Consider the following 16,052-nt stretch of genomic DNA (forward strand, 5'->3'; position numbering starts at 1 on the left):
GTAATCTATGCACTCAACATTGCTCTACTATCTACTAGTAAATAGAACAACCAAATACAACTTTAGGCAATAAGAATCAGTATTTACTGATCTTAATTTCTCACCAAAGTGAATCCCTCACAAGTAAGATTTGTACTAAAAATCCGTCACACCAGTCATCATTTTATTCATGTTGACATGGATATTATTTAACGTAATCATGCAGTGCTATCGAGTGTGTGTTGGGGAAGGGGTTAGAACAAACTATTGTTCATGTCAAATTAAATGTATGATAAAGTAAACAAACTGTAGTATGAACAGATAATTTTGTTATTGAATAGAATAGTAACACAAATAAAATCCTGTTACATTCTTCTACTGCATCTTTATGGGTTAAAAAACAAAGAAAGGTAAAATCTCTTCAAAGTGATAAACACATCGGTTCCCTAGGATAAAACACTAAGGAAATTTAAATTCTCTTTACAAATAAATAAAACCTCTATGATAATTATACATAAATTTTGGATTATGGAGAACTTAATGTCACCAGTACTGCAACTCTTTCTAATACTTGGAAGTTGAAAAGAAACTTCATAATTAAAATACTGAATTTCAGATACTAAATTTCGTATTGCCAAAAAACTTATATTGTATCTAAACAAGTGTACAAGTCATTATGTCAAAAAACGAACTTTACAACTTTGTATGTGGGGGGTTGGATCAGGTGGGGTGGTAATGGGAAGGGATGGGAAGGAGGCAACAATGCTTGATAAGAAAAGTACTTGTTATCTTGCCCATGTAATTGTAACCCCTCTGTACCATATTTTCATAATTAAAAAAAAGTATACAGGTTTGAAAGACAATCAATTTCAGGGGTTGAAGATTCTGAATAATCCAGAGCACTTAGATTATCAGATATTAAAATGCTTTATAAAAAAGTCAGTGATTAAAATTGCCTATAGGTAATAGCCAATCAATGAATGAAATAAATAATGTCAGAAAAGGGCCCGGGGCATTTAAGAATCTAGAAAATGATATAAGATGCCAATTTTAAAAAGAGATCCATCAAACACTAGTGTGAGTTACACAAAAAGTAGGCTTAGAACATAATCTTCTCACTTTACAACGTAAACTAAAACAAATCCAGATGGCTGAAGAGTTAAAAGTAAAAAGAAACTTCATGTTAAAAGACTTGGTGTACTACCCAAAGCCGAACACAATTTAAAGAAAAAGAGGCTCTCCAAAATGAGCTCATTATTACAAGAGTTGACCAAATGTGTGCAATGGCTTTATAAATGTACTTTATTCTTTTATAATAAATTAATTATAATAAACAAGGGGTGCTGTGGCTCAAGTGGTAGAATGTTAACCTTGAGCTGAAGAGCTGAGGGACAGTGCCCAGGCCCAGAGTTCAGAGCCCACGACAGACAAAAAAAAAAAAAGAAAAAAAGAAAAGAAAAAGAAATGTTTTGTGATTAAAAATAGACTCTAGATCTTCAGGGCTTTGGTTAGACTTTTATCTGTTCAACACTTAGGGGCAAGTTACTGAACTTACCTGTGTCTCCGTTTCTTCGTTTGTAAAACAAGGGTAGTAATGTTACTCACATCACAGGATTATCTTGAGGATTACATAAAATAATGCATGTAGAATATTTAGAATTTGACAAGTATATGGTATATATTGATTTATTTTTTAATGTAGTTCTTAATTTTTCATATATTTGAAAAGAACTAACTTTCCCACATAAGTCTTTGCCTACCATTTCTGCAGAAAGATGGTTGTTGGGTCTTTACAAGATCTCCTTCTCCACTTCACATGTGTTTTCAAATGAACTATTTGCTCTGGGCTAAAATGGAGATACAAAGAAGGCAAAATATAGTAGTAAGAGAACTAATGGAGGAGCACATTTACTGAAGCAAGTGAGTAAATGGACCAGAAAATGATGTAAAGAGAGTTACAAGATGCTCTATTTAGACTTATGCATAAAATATGGGGTGAGGAGTTTAGAAGACTTTTTTGAGGTACAACCCTGACACTTAATAGCTTATTTAGTAATCTAAGGATTTCATAAATTTCATTTGTTTAATTAATCACAAATCTCATTAGGCTCCTAAGTAATTAAATAATATATTGAGGTTTAAAAACATATAAACTAAAATTTTCGTGATAGATACTAAATTGGGAATATTTTACTCATGTCATACTGATTTTTTGTTCTTGTTGTTTTCTTTTAACATTCACATTTAATTGATTCTCAAACTGTTTTGACACAAGGTTAATGCTATTTAAATATTGTCTCTAACTCTTTTTAGACATAGTGTTTGCCACACTACATAACAAACACCAGATTTAAACTATAGACTGCAGTTCTGTAAATCCAATTGTTAAATTTCTTTACAAAAGTCATTCACTTTTATTAAATCTCTGGTCAGCAAACATATTACTGTACTGTACAGAATGATTTAAGTGATGTTTGATTTTCTTTGTCATGCATTAAATTATATCAAATCTAGATGAATACTACAACCTAATAGAAACTAGAAGGGCAACCTATGCGCACACTACAGTAGTAGAAATCTAAATATTGCACTATCTATGAAATACTAAGTTCTCAGAAGCAGGACTCTAACCATAATATAATTGCCCTGACCCTACCTTACAAAAAGGCCAAGCTAGTGAAAAGGACTTAAGGTTAAATAAGGTATTACAAAAATATACAGAGTATCTTTGAATAGCAAAGGAAAGCATAGCATTCTAAAAAACTCAGAAGGTCTCTGGAGGAAGCAATTTTAGGCCAACACTGAAGACAATTAGACAAGAGGAATAGCCATTATGAGCAAAAGTATGGTCCAATAAAAAAGTAGAAGAACTAGGGCTTTGGTATAGGTAGAAGGAATGCTGAAATAAATAGGAAAGCCAAAAGTAGGTCCTATATTCTTATGGACAAAGCTTAATAATGTGATTTTTTTCTCCTTGTGAACAGCAGAAATCCATTGAAATGTATTAAGTATGGCCTATTAGGATTTCTGCTTTAAGAGGCTAACTTTTGGTTGCTTTTTTCCCATATAAATTGGCTTGTAAATACTTTCTAAAAGCAAGACAGTTTATAGGAAGATTCAGCTAAGATTCACTTTCTGAGTCTCAAGTGATTAACTATGGTGGCTTTGACCAATGGTACTGCAGTAAAAAACATACAGTGGGGAAATGTTTGGTCCTGGTGATGCCCTCACAGATATGTTCAGTCATTCATTTAGCTTATTACTGGATAAGTGGGCTTGTAATTCAGGAGATAAATCTATAACTGACAAACTAGAGTTTTCTGTACATAGATAGCAATTAAAGATGATTCTAAAAAAACAGAAAATATGACACAATGAGGAAGTAGCCCCAAGGATTAAGAAATGTCAGTAACAAAGGGAGAATGAGAAAACTGCCTTTTAAGGAATGATAAGAAATCATGGCCAGGAGAAGGGAAGCTACTGCATTGTTGGTGGGAGTGTGTGGCTACTTTGGAAAGTAATATGGAGGTTCCTCAAAAGACTCCACATAGCGCTCACCTATGACTCAGCAATCCCATTTTTGGGGATTTACTCAAATGATCACAAACAAGACCATACTAAAGCTACCAGCACAACTATGTTTATTGCAGCATTATTTACCATAGCTAAGAGATAGAACCAATCCAGATGCCCCTCAGTAGATGAATGGATCAAGAAAATGTGGTCTATATACACAATGGAATTTTATGCTTCCATCAGAAAGAATGACATTGCCCCATTTGTTAGGAAATGGAAAGACTTGGGAAAATTATATTAAGTGAAGTAAGCCAGGCCCAAAGAAACATAGGTCCCATGGTTTCCCTTATTTGCAATAACTAGTATATGTCTGAGACAAACAGAAAAGGTCAGATAAGTTGATGTTAGGAGAAATGAACACCAAGATAAGTATTCAAATATTTTTTCCTTCATGCGATTGTTTCTAACATATTTATAAGATGATTTCTTTGTTGCTTTATATGTCCCTCCCCCACAGTATAACCCCTGTTTTCACTGTATTTGATGTTGGTATAATTTGTGGAGGGGAAGGAAAAAAAAACAAATTGTTTAAAAAGGGATACAGGTGGACCCATTGCAACAATGAGATGTACAAGTCGTTATGTCAAAAAACGAACTTTACAACTTTGGCGGAGCGGGGGGAGGTATATGGGAAGGGATGGGAAGGGGAAACAAAGGAGGAGGCTACAATGTTTGATAACAAATGTATTCATTATCTTGCCCATGTAATTGTAACCTCTCTGTACAGTATTTTCACAATAAAAAATTTTTAAAAAAAGAAACCAAGGCAATATATTTGAAAAACTGGACAGTTACCCAATAGAGCACAAACAAGTCCTCACTAAAGCCACCATCACAACCATTTTCATTGTAGCATTCATTCCAAGGTTTGGAATCAGCCCAGATGATACTCAGTGGACAAATGGATCAAGAAAATCTGGTATATAAATGCACAATGGAACTCTACTCCTCCATCAGAAAGAATAATATTGTATCTTCCACAAGGAAATGGAAATATTTGGAAAAATATATTGTCAATTAAGCCAGACCCATCACTTCCCTCGTTTGTGGGAGCTAAATCTTTCTATAAATCTATAAGTAAACACACAGGGTTATCCAAGTGGACATAGAAGAAATAACTGAAGTACAATAGACTCTATGGAGAGTATAGATAGTATAATTCTTTTTCTTTTTTGAGTTTGTCTCAAGAAGAGATGATTTTTTTATTTTATTGTGTAGATGCTGTACAGAGGGATTACAGTTTCATAAATAAGACAATGAGTACATTTCTTGTCGAGCATTGTTACCCCTTCCCTTGTTGTTCTCCCACTATTCCTTCCCTCCCCGCCTCCCTCACTCTTCTCCCACCCCCAAAGTTGTAAAGTTCATTTCCATACACTATCTTGTGGGTATCATTGTTGCATCCTTGTTTCAGCATTTTGTTATTCCCCTTCCACTCCCCAGAATAGACAAAATGTATATACAAGATGCACGGTACCAAAAGAAAGTACAATGACAACAGGGGATTTACCATAGGAGGAAGAACATACAAAGGAAACAAAAAAATCACATAGTACATTAAAAACAACAACTAAGAAAGACTTCATCAGACTAAGAATGACTAAGTCAATGCCCAGTAAAATAAGTACCATGAAGTGAGCACTTGCAATGGGGGTGGGGGTGTTGGAGGGCATGAGGAAAGAGGTAAAAGAATGAATGGGGAAAATGAGTAGAATGAAGGCAAGAATGTATTGTCCATACCACAGAATTGAGAAAAATAAGGGAAGGAAATGGTGGAAGGAGGGTGAAGATGTTGAAGGGATAACACAGATGAAGATGCAATATATACATAAATTGTTTTGTCAAATGGCAAAAATGTTAATGTGTACCTAAAAATAAAGAAAACGGAGGAAAGGGTTGGGTTGGGAAGGGTGAATGAGAACGTTAAAAGGGGTGATATTGACCAAGAAGCACTGTATTCATAAATGCTCTGTTGAATGGCAACTCTTTTGTACAACTACTCAAAAAAATTAAAGTATTAAAAAATGGAGACATTTAAAAGTTAAAAAAGAAAATAATTTAAAATTAAAAATGATCTATAAAAAGAGGTCAAATCTTAAGTCTCTTGTAAGTTCATTCTCTTTTTCTATGACCTTTCACTTTTAAATTGATAATTTGTTGGGTTATTTGTTTTACTGGAGGTTTAACCACTTGCTTAAGCTACGATGTCATCATAAAAATCAATCACTCATTTAGCAAATGCACAACAAATACACACCATTCTGGGTTTATTTTTACTGTGTTAAGCAATGATTAATTTTTCATAGACCCTACTTTATATTCTATCTTTGCATTACCTCTGGAAGTGTGTATGCTATTCATTGTCTTCATCTAAATCATTAATGAAGACCAAGAGATGGCCAAGGATGGAGCCCAGAGCTCACCAAGGAGATCTCAAGTTATAGAAATCTATCTATTAGGAATAATGTTTAGGGTGTAATCAGACAATAAGTTACTTAACTGCTTACCAGAGCTATCCATAAACTATATCTTAGTATTTACTTACATTAACACTACTATATTTCATGTCTACATGAAAATACAAAAGTAATAATAATAATACTATATACTGTACCTTGAGCCCACCTCATTTGTAGTAGTTAGCACTTTATTTTTTACCTATTCATAGTTAAATAATATAGAATAGAATGTCTTTATGTGAAGATGTGGGTTATTCTCTATCGTTGGTAGAGTTGTCTTTCTCATTTAAAAAAAACAAAAACAAAAACAAAAACAAAAACAAAAACAAAAACAAAAACAAAAAAAACCTTAGCTGGGTGCCAGTGGCTAGTGCCTGTAATCTTAGCTACTTAGGAGGCTGAGATCTGAGGAGCACAGTTCAAAGCCAGCCCTGGTAGAAAAGTCTAAGTGATAGATAGAATGCTAGCCTTGAGCAAAAGAGTTCAGGGACAGATCCTAGGCCCTGAGTTCAGACCCCATGATAGAAAAGAAAGAAAGAAAAGAAAGAAAGAAAGAAAGAAAGAAAGAAAGAAAGAAAGAAAGAAAGAAAGAAAGAAAGAAAGAAAGAAAGAAAGAAAGAAAGAAAGAAAGAAAGAAAGAAAGAAAGAAAGGAAAGAAAGAAAGAAAGAAAGAAAGAAAGAAAGAAAGAAAGAAAGAAAGAAAGAAAGAAAGAAAGAAAGAGAAAGAAAGAAAGAAGGGAAGGAAAGGGAGAGAGGGAGGGAGGAAGGGAGGGAGGGAGGGAGGGAGGAAAGGAAGGAAAGAAGGAAGGAAGGAAGGAAGGAAGGAAGGAAGGAAGGAAGGAAGGAAGGAAGGAAACTAAGTCTTCCATCATTTCTGCTATTTACAATAATATCACCTATAAATTGTAAAAATGGGAATTTAACTCATCCAAGTTAAGCATAAATGTATTTAGAATATTTGCTCAGAAAAAATATGTTTAGTTCCTTAGGATTTACTTTTGTACAACTAAACTATCTGTCAGTTTATTTCCAAAATAAGAGGAATGAGCCATAGTCTCTCTTCTGTGGTATTTTTATATTACAGTTTTCTAGAAGCACATATTCTATTTATTGTTTTGCTTTCTTGTAGATTTCTACAATTCACTTAGAAAAATGATAAAAATAATTTTCTATTAGTACAGTCTTGAATTCAAGTTTCAGAGATTTTTTTCCTAAGTTGCTCTGTTTCAGAATGGTTTGTATTATTATTAGGAATAATTTGAATATTCCTGGTGGATTCACAGGGAAGACTACATTATCTATTATTCAGCAGGGTTGCTTGAGATTCTCAAAACCATTGCTCTGGATAATTAATAAATAAACCTGCCAATAAAATAATTCATGTGGGACAAAAAAACAAAGCAAATACATTTATTTGCCAAATTTTTTGCAGAAACATTATTAAAGGGAAATCTATTTTCTTTCTTTTTTTGTTATATGATGTTTAGGCTTAAGTTGCAAGTTACCTAGTCCATCAAATAAAACATGCCTTTTCTGTTAAAGTCATCATAAGAAGACACGCTGTAGTATTATTAAAAAGTAGTCCATCCCTTGTTATGGCAATACACCTTTGAAGGGCACAGAAATTATTTTAATTGGATAAATTAGATGTTCTTTGTGTCCATATGGAGTGGTGAATTTAATGATTTGGTTGAATGGATGTCAGTGTTTCCATTCAATCTTTCAATTAAACTAATATTATTCTTACATTTTCTAAAGAAAGCTTAATAGCACAAGATAACTATGATATCTCTAGGACATACAGTAAGGTCACTGGATATAAATGAGCTCACATTGTTTTTCTGAATAATTCTGTAGCAAAAAGAGCAGCTGCAGGAATTGTAGCTATACTTGATTTTGTCCCTTTCAATAACTTTGGACTCATGTTAAAAGAGCTGTGTCTCTCTTTTGTCATATTGTTATATGTAGCACTCAGTTATAATATTTTATAGGAATCATTTGTAAAATTATCTGTTAATTTCTTATTCTGCCTGTTTTAATTCACAAAAATCACAATGATCTTTTGACCTTTATTTTGTATTTTGGGGATATTTACCACAAATAATTACTCCATGCCTTTTACTCTATAATTAATTTGATTTGATTTGTACAAATGATAATATTCTAACCACATATCACGATAAGAAAGTTTGCATATGTTATTTTCTTTTAAGCTTATATAAAAAGCTTATTAAATATTGAAGATCTTTCATGAACTCAAGAAACTTCACAATTATAAGTATGTTTCCATTTGAAAGTGGGACTCAGGAATACATCCAGAGAGGCTGAAAAATTGCAAAGCATTTCAGCACTTCCGTAAGTATTTCCATTCAGAGGTGATGAACTGGCACAGCCCATGGGGTAATTTGTCTGGCACTAGAAGGAAAGACCTATTTTTTTCCAAGCTGACAAACATTTAAAATAAGAAGAAATCCCCAATAATTTAAAATTGCAGCATATGCCATACATTTGACCAGAAATCCAATTCATCCTCTGCAAATAAAAACATTACAACTTTTTAAATATAAAAAGCCTGCCCACAATGGAACAACAATCTATTCCTTCCAATTCCTATGTCAAATCATTCAAACTATTATTTCTCCCAACCTAGGATTTCTGACATGAGGAATTGCTCCCGCTATCAAAGAAGATTACTTATTTATTTTAAATTCCTCTAAAATTATCTCAGGATTCCTTCCCACATACCCTGTGACCTTTATAAAGCTATTCTGTATTTAGATGAATTATGTGTACTTCCTTATAAACATACAAACTACAGCTTCTTAAAAGTTACATTTGCAAACAAACCTCTGTGTGTATGTGTGTATGGATGTGTGTGTGTGTGTGTGTGTGTGTGTGTGTGTTTCCATTGAATCTGTCTCTACACATATTTAATCGAGATAGTATACTATAACAATGTGGTATGAAATTTAGATGAGTAGGCAGCTGACAGAACAGCCAGATATACATTGAATTATACAAAACACTTGTTATTTCATGAAACCATTATTATTATTATAACAAGCATTTTCAACTTTACGTTTGGTGGTACATTAAAACCATTTGATTACATTTGTAAATATAACACAAGCTATTATCTTCAACAGATTATTCATACATTAGGACATCTGGATTATGGATTTTTTCTTTCAATATTTTTCTTTCTTATAATGATATAATCTGTCATCTTCTATATTCATTACACATTACTTTAACAAAGCAAAACAAATCCTATGCACTGTATTGCCAAGCATATTTGGCTGTGTTGTATCTACTGACAGGTCATGGAGAGAAAATTGTATGGTATTAAACACAGAAGCCAACATCCAGACAGATTCGGAAGTTACATAGGATGCAGATGGAGAACACAGAAAATGAGAGATAATAAGAATTACAGATCCTTTAAAATCTCCAAACCAAAGCAAATTAGAAAAAAGGACCTTAGTTTCTAAGTTTACCACTGTTGAATCTCCTGTATCCAGAAGAATAACACACAATGATATAAATAATGTTCAGACACATTTGTTGAATGGATGCCCTCGATGAGTGCTGGCATTCCAAGTCAGCAAGTAAGACAGCTATGGAGTGTCTTGAGTCAGCTGGACTCAAGAACAAGACTTGGGTCAAGATTTATAGGCCAGGCTTTTCAATCCTAATTCTCTTTTTTGCTAAATGTAAGCAGTCTAATTATTTCTAGCAGCCATATGGACAAGTAGATTAAACTGAAAGAGAAAAAGGTGGTCATTTCTGGCTCACACATTCAACAAAGGTAAAAGAGTTCACACAAGGACATAGAATCCAGAAATTTAATCTAAACCTCTTGATCGAAGTCATATTTTCTAATCCAATTTCCTATACAGTAGGGTTTGACATGCAAATAAGCAAGAATTAATAAGTCGTTCATTTGTTCCTGCTGCATTATTTTTTCTTAAGAGAATGGCTTAAGAAAGCCCAGAGGCAAGAGACAGTCTGTGATGTGCCTTCAAGAAACAGGTGTTAGGAAATCACCGAAGACAGGAGCCAGGGTCAGGGGTATAAGACGCATTTGGAGAGAATCCTTTAGCAGGTCAAGACAGACTTAAAGGTTAAGAGGGAATAAACATGTAAAGAGAATGGGAAATACTTTCCACACCAAAGTGTCAGGAATAAAGTCACAGACAGAGAAACATCATACATCACACAAAATAGGAAAAATTATAAGCAATTCCAGAATGCTAAAGAACAATTTATAGGGTAATGAGGGATAAGAAATAAGACCATATTGTTATTTCCCTTCCTCCCCAAATGAGAAAAATATATATACAAGATGCAGGACACAGGAATCAAATACAGTGACAACACCATGGGGGAAGAACATACAAAAGAAACAAAAAAATGTCTCATAGTACATTATAAGTACATTTAAAAAGAACAGCAAGGAAGATAAAATCGCTTGTGTCCCTATCTTGGGGTTCATTTCGCTTAGCATCAGCTTATATGGTCATATAAAGATACAGGATGACCCATTGTAACAACGAGATGTACACGACACTATGTTGAAAATGAACTTTACAACTTTGGGGGGGGGAGGGAGGCGTTGGGGAGGTGGGGAAGAAAGGGATGGTAGGGGAAAAACAAAGGAGGGGGTAAAAATGCTTGATAGAAAATGGACTCATTACCTTGGCTCATGTAACTGTAACCCCTCTGCACAGTATCTTTACAATAAAAAATTCATATTAAAAAAAGAAATAAAGACCAGTAAGACTTACATGGACAGCTGCTGAGCTAATCAGAAAAGAGATAAAGTTGAAAAGAAGTGTAGCAGTTTGCAGACTGTTTTATTTAAAAAAAAAAAAAACAAAACAAAACAGGAAATTCAGCTACTTGGGAGGCAGAAATAACAGAGTACAGACCAAGTCTATCCCTGTCAAAAGTCAGTGAGACTGTAATCAAAATCAAACTGAATGCATTGACATACCCCTGTAGTTCCTGATACTTAGTAGGTAGAGATAGGATTGTGGTTCAAGGCAACCCAGGGAAAAAATGAGTACAAGATCCCATTTGGAAAGCAAACTAAAAGCAAAAGGATGTAAAAGTGACTTACAGATAAAGGAGTAAATCATATAGCTTCTCTAAGTTCACTGGGCAGCAAACCAACAGTAATGTAGAGATAAAGTTAGAAATTCTGGAGTCAGGACTACAATGGATTCTATTTACAGGTAGCAACCTAACCATGATTATCAGGACAAACCACTAAAAATAGAGATAGGATATGAAGGGGTCTCACAATGAAGCTCGTCCAACATAATGTTACCGGTTCACTTGATGACATAGGTAACAATGACTTAGTCTAACTTTTCTGTGCATTCTTTGATTCCTTTTATGAAATTTAAAATGTATCTTGGCATACATTGCCATGCTAGAAACCACTTCCAGTGAATGCAATCATGGATAAAGTTAGACAACTTCAGTGAATAAACAGTGTTCTTGATTGATTTAGCTGATGTGAATCCCAGTTATTTATTTGGTCAGGGCCAAAATTATGTTAAACTGCTGGTATGCTTCAATATATCATAAGAAAGCTCCTTTTCCCTATTTTTTGAAAGGGTCTGGATATGTTAATTTGTGAATTATTTTATTCTTATTCTAAACAAGAATTGAAAATATCATCTTCCCCAAGAATACTGCTTAATACAGAGGCTTAAAAATTTAACAGCATAGTTTTTCTCATGAAAGTAAATTTACTTGAGTTTTAAAAATAAAGCTGTTAGACTAAATTAACTGAATTTAAAAATTGAATTTTTTAGTAGTCAGTGATAAAATTCAAATTTCAGTATTTATGGCAAGAAGTAAAATTTGAAAAAATAATGTGATTCCTCACGGATGGTTTCTGATATAACAGGAAGATCCCTCAGACTGTAGGCTCTAGATGAAACTAACATTAGCCTAGCTGCTATAATCCCACACTCGGGGTTAATATCCATCCATCCAATCTTAGCCTTCATCACTACTCCACCAACAAGTTGGGCTCAACTGACCATAACTCCAGGCCAAGATTTGGAAGCCAGGGCCTGGTCCTGGACTCCAAGCTGATGCTCAGGAACCCATGCTTTATTCCACAAGAATTAAGCCTATGACATTAAAGCAAGGTCAAGAGATACCTCAGTTCATTCCCTGTCTGTGCTGACCTTTAAGGATATAGATTGAAAGCTTGTCCAGTACTAGAGTGATCCTATAACCCAGAGAGTCTGCCTTTATATAACTAGACTCCAGGCCTACTCCAGAGACAAAAACCATAATCCCACATCAAAATTTTCTCTCAGCTTTTATTGAATTATCAAATTAAGAGTGTATATTTCTATTTTGTATAATTATTATATACAAAGTTATATTACAGAAAGATCATTACTTCATGCAAGATCCCAAACCTCTAAAATTTGTAATAGTCTCAACTGCTTAACAGCAGGATTCAACATCATTTTGAATAAGTATAAAAATGTTATACTCTCATATTCATTTATTACTATTTCAGTTCTTTCAAATCATTTTTATGCTCACTGGAGAAGGCATGAGTATGTTTCTGATGGAAAAAAAACAGACATGTCTTAAATACTGAGTACCAAGATACAGGAAAGAATACCTGTGATTTTTTTTTGGAATGTGGAATAGCTACATGATAGAGCACAGTTTCTTCCAAAATCCCAGAATAAAAAAAATCAAATATTTTTAATGATTGTCTTTAAGATTTTATATATTTTTCTTCAATATACACATACATAGCCACAGAAATCAAAACTATGCATATTTCTAAAATAATGATATGATACAAATACATGCTGTAAATAAATGCTGTCAGCATGAAATATAAGAATATCATATTTTCTTCTATAATAATTTTTGGAATCAACTTTAGATTATTTCAAAGAAGGATGGGAGCAAAAAAGGCAGCAAGGGAAGAAATGAATGAAGGTGAGAGGGAGAAAGGAAAGTAGAAAGAAAGGAAACAATTTGATGTAAAAAGCTAATCAAAAAGAAAAGTTGAACAGCTTAGAAAACACTTAATAAACAAGAAGTAAAGATAATTTAAGTCATCATATAACTGTTTATGTTTATTTAACAACTTTTATGAGTGAATCACTATTCCATAACTGAAACCTAAGAGAACCTTAACCAAATCAATAATTCAACTATATCCATTGATACCATTAACTAAGCCCCTGGCATCATGAGTATACAATAAATCCATTAAGTCTAAAATCACAATGAGACTTGTATCTCAAAGAGTTATTGAATATGGTTATTGAGTAGACAACATTCCCTTCATTACGTGAATGATTTAATATATCACCTCCCTCTCTCAAACTTATGTATTAGAATCTTAAGTTCTACTGGGGCAGTATCAGGAGGTGAAACGTAATGAGCATTGGTTAGATCATGAAGATTTCACATTCATAATGAATTAAGCCAATATCTTGGGGCCAGTTTCTTATAAGAGTTAGTTCCCTCCCACACATGTTCTCTTGCTATTTTGCCACATGATGCCCTCTGCCACAGTAAAGCTAGAAGGCCTTCATTAGATGCTGAGCCTGTCCTGTGCTCTTCAACTTCTGAGCCTCCAGCAACGTGAGCCAAATAAACTCCTCTTCTTCAGAAAAGATTTCCCAGTCTCAGGTATTTTATCATAGCAAGACTTCTGACATGTCACAAGAAAGTTTACAGGTGCTCTGATCTTTCAAAAACAATATAAACCAACAGTTTTTGGCCTCTCTCAATTATTCAGTCATTCCAGGTCTCTATGAATCATGATTTTTATTATATATTTCCTTGATTCCTCACAGGGTTAAAACATTTTATTTCCTGAAGAGCAGCAATTTGCTTACCATGATTAATTTATAGACAATCTATACCAATTCTCATATGATCACTCATGTGAGTTGATTCTATTAGTCCTGTCATTCATCAAGTACTAAAAAAAGAAAAGGATCCCTGTTTAATTGCAGTTTATAAATTCCAAAATAAAAATTATAAGAACTGTGATCCACTTAATTTTGTATACTTGTCCCTATAGCAGAATATACTCAACAATATTTAGCCCCTTAAATTACAAAGGGGTAATAATATCTTATCATTAATTGAATTATAATTCATATAAATAGCCACTCATTGGGTATAGCTCAACTTCATGGAACCTCCTGCCATTGTCCAGAGAAAGCCAGAGGAGAGGGAGAGAGCAAAAGGCCAGTTAAGGACATCTTTAGGATTCACTTGCTATTCTTTCTTCTTTCATTTTTTTCCCTTTGATTTATCCCCTGTTATCACTGTTTTTTTTTTATTTTGGTACCCTGTGTCTTCTATGTAAAATTTTTTCTGATTTGGGGAACAAAATAGTGAGACAAAAGACAAAGGGTGAACCAATGCAACAGTGATACTCACAAGACAGTATATTGGAAATGAACTTTACAACTTGAGGTGGGGGGAGTAGAAAGGAGTGAAAGTGGGAAAAAATGAAGGAGGGGTAACACCATTCCACAAGAAATGTACACATGACCTTACTTACATGATTGTAACCCCTCTGTACATTACCTTTACAATAAAATAAAATATGTTTCTAAAAAAGAGGGCACAGAATCAGAGGGAAACAGGGGAAGATATACAACAGAGGGGCTCATCAGCTGCACTGGACATTGACGAAAAGGAACTAAGCAACTCAAGGGCAGCAATGGGAGGAAAGGAATGAGAGGAAAAGAGGGAACAGCTTACCCTAAGCAAAAGGAAAGAAATGTACATATTACCCGATGTGGAAGAAATAGTTGTGTTGTCAAAGCTTATACAATTCGCCAACTTTATAAATCATGGCGATGACAATTTGCCTTGTGAAGATTAAAATGTGTTTGTGACTTTAAGTATCATTATCACACAATACTGTGAAATTTATGTGATCACTTAATCTCAATAACACATTTTTTTATAAAAAAGAGTAGTGGTTGGAACAAGGTGATTTCTATTGCCATTCTTTACCCTCTCCACTTTCAGATAACTTGGTCCTTAGAGAAAGAGTGGAGTGGGTCATATGGATATTGATTACAGTGGAGATGGCAAACAGTGCACTTCTTTCTTCTTAATTTTGCCTTAAATGTTATTAGCTTAACTAATCCATTTTATATAAGGAGACAGTAAATTTTTACAGAAGAAGTTTTTGGCTTCCATTGGTTTACCTTTACCACATACCTTGTCTTTAACTCTGAGGAAGCATGTTATTTCTCTAAGAAAAGGAAATAAACCTTCCAAAGGTTCACACCACAACACCTTGCTCCTAATGCAACCACTTCCTTCCCTCCTCTACTAAGGTGGGACTGCTGAAGCCTAACACCTTCCATTGTGAATTAGATTCCTTCCCTCTCACCTTTTCAAGAACAATTCAAGAACCATGGATGGGGTTGTTCTTCCAGCTAATTCATCCCTATTAGCACAGTAATGTGTTATTCCATTTAATAACAAGTGTTACACTTGATGCTATCTAGATTCCTGGAGTATTCACCTAACTGATCTTGCTGCCTCTAACATGGCCCTCAACACAGTTTTCAAAATGATTCTTCTAAACTGGAAATCCCATCACATGGCTTCTGAGATAATGATTTTCAGTGTCTCCCAATTTGATAGTTGTTCTTTTTCAAAATTCCTTTCTTATCCTGCTTTTTCTCCCAAAAGTTTTCAGGAATTTAAAGTCATGTCCTTTCAAGGCAGACATTCTACCACTTGAGACATGCTCAAAGGACAGTTTCTGGCTTATTAAAAAACAAACAAATTTCGCATTTTTACCCAGGCTGACTGTGATCTTCCAATACTGCTACCTGTATCTTTCATATAGCTGGGATTACAGGTAAGGCTCTCATACTTGCCTTCTCCCAAATACTTAAAGTTAGAGTGGCCCAGAGCTCAGTTATTTCAATCTTTTTCTGCTCTCATTACACTTACATAGTTAGTGATCCTATTCATTATAAATGCCTTCAAGAGTACCTG

General features: G+C 34.0%; 2 long non-coding RNA genes across 2 annotated transcripts in view; both read right to left on the minus strand.

Annotated features, from left to right (window-relative positions):
- LOC138819469 (uncharacterized) overlaps nt 1-16,052 on the minus strand; it is a 197,631-nt gene that overhangs the window by 127,848 nt on the left and 53,731 nt on the right. The window lies entirely within an intron of this gene.
- Nucleotides 1-16,052, minus strand: part of LOC138819468 (uncharacterized) — a 73,128-nt gene that overhangs the window by 14,984 nt on the left and 42,092 nt on the right. Inside the window, exon 2 of the long non-coding RNA XR_011369445.1 lies at nt 1,740-1,826. This is a non-coding gene — a long non-coding RNA (uncharacterized lncRNA). The remainder of the gene's footprint in view (nt 1-1,739; nt 1,827-16,052) is intronic.

This window comes from Dipodomys merriami, unplaced genomic scaffold, assembly GCF_024711535.1.
Source record: "Dipodomys merriami isolate MVZ:Mamm:240054 unplaced genomic scaffold, mDipMer1.0.p SCAF_8, whole genome shotgun sequence".
Lineage (NCBI taxonomy): Eukaryota > Metazoa > Chordata > Mammalia > Rodentia > Heteromyidae > Dipodomys > Dipodomys merriami.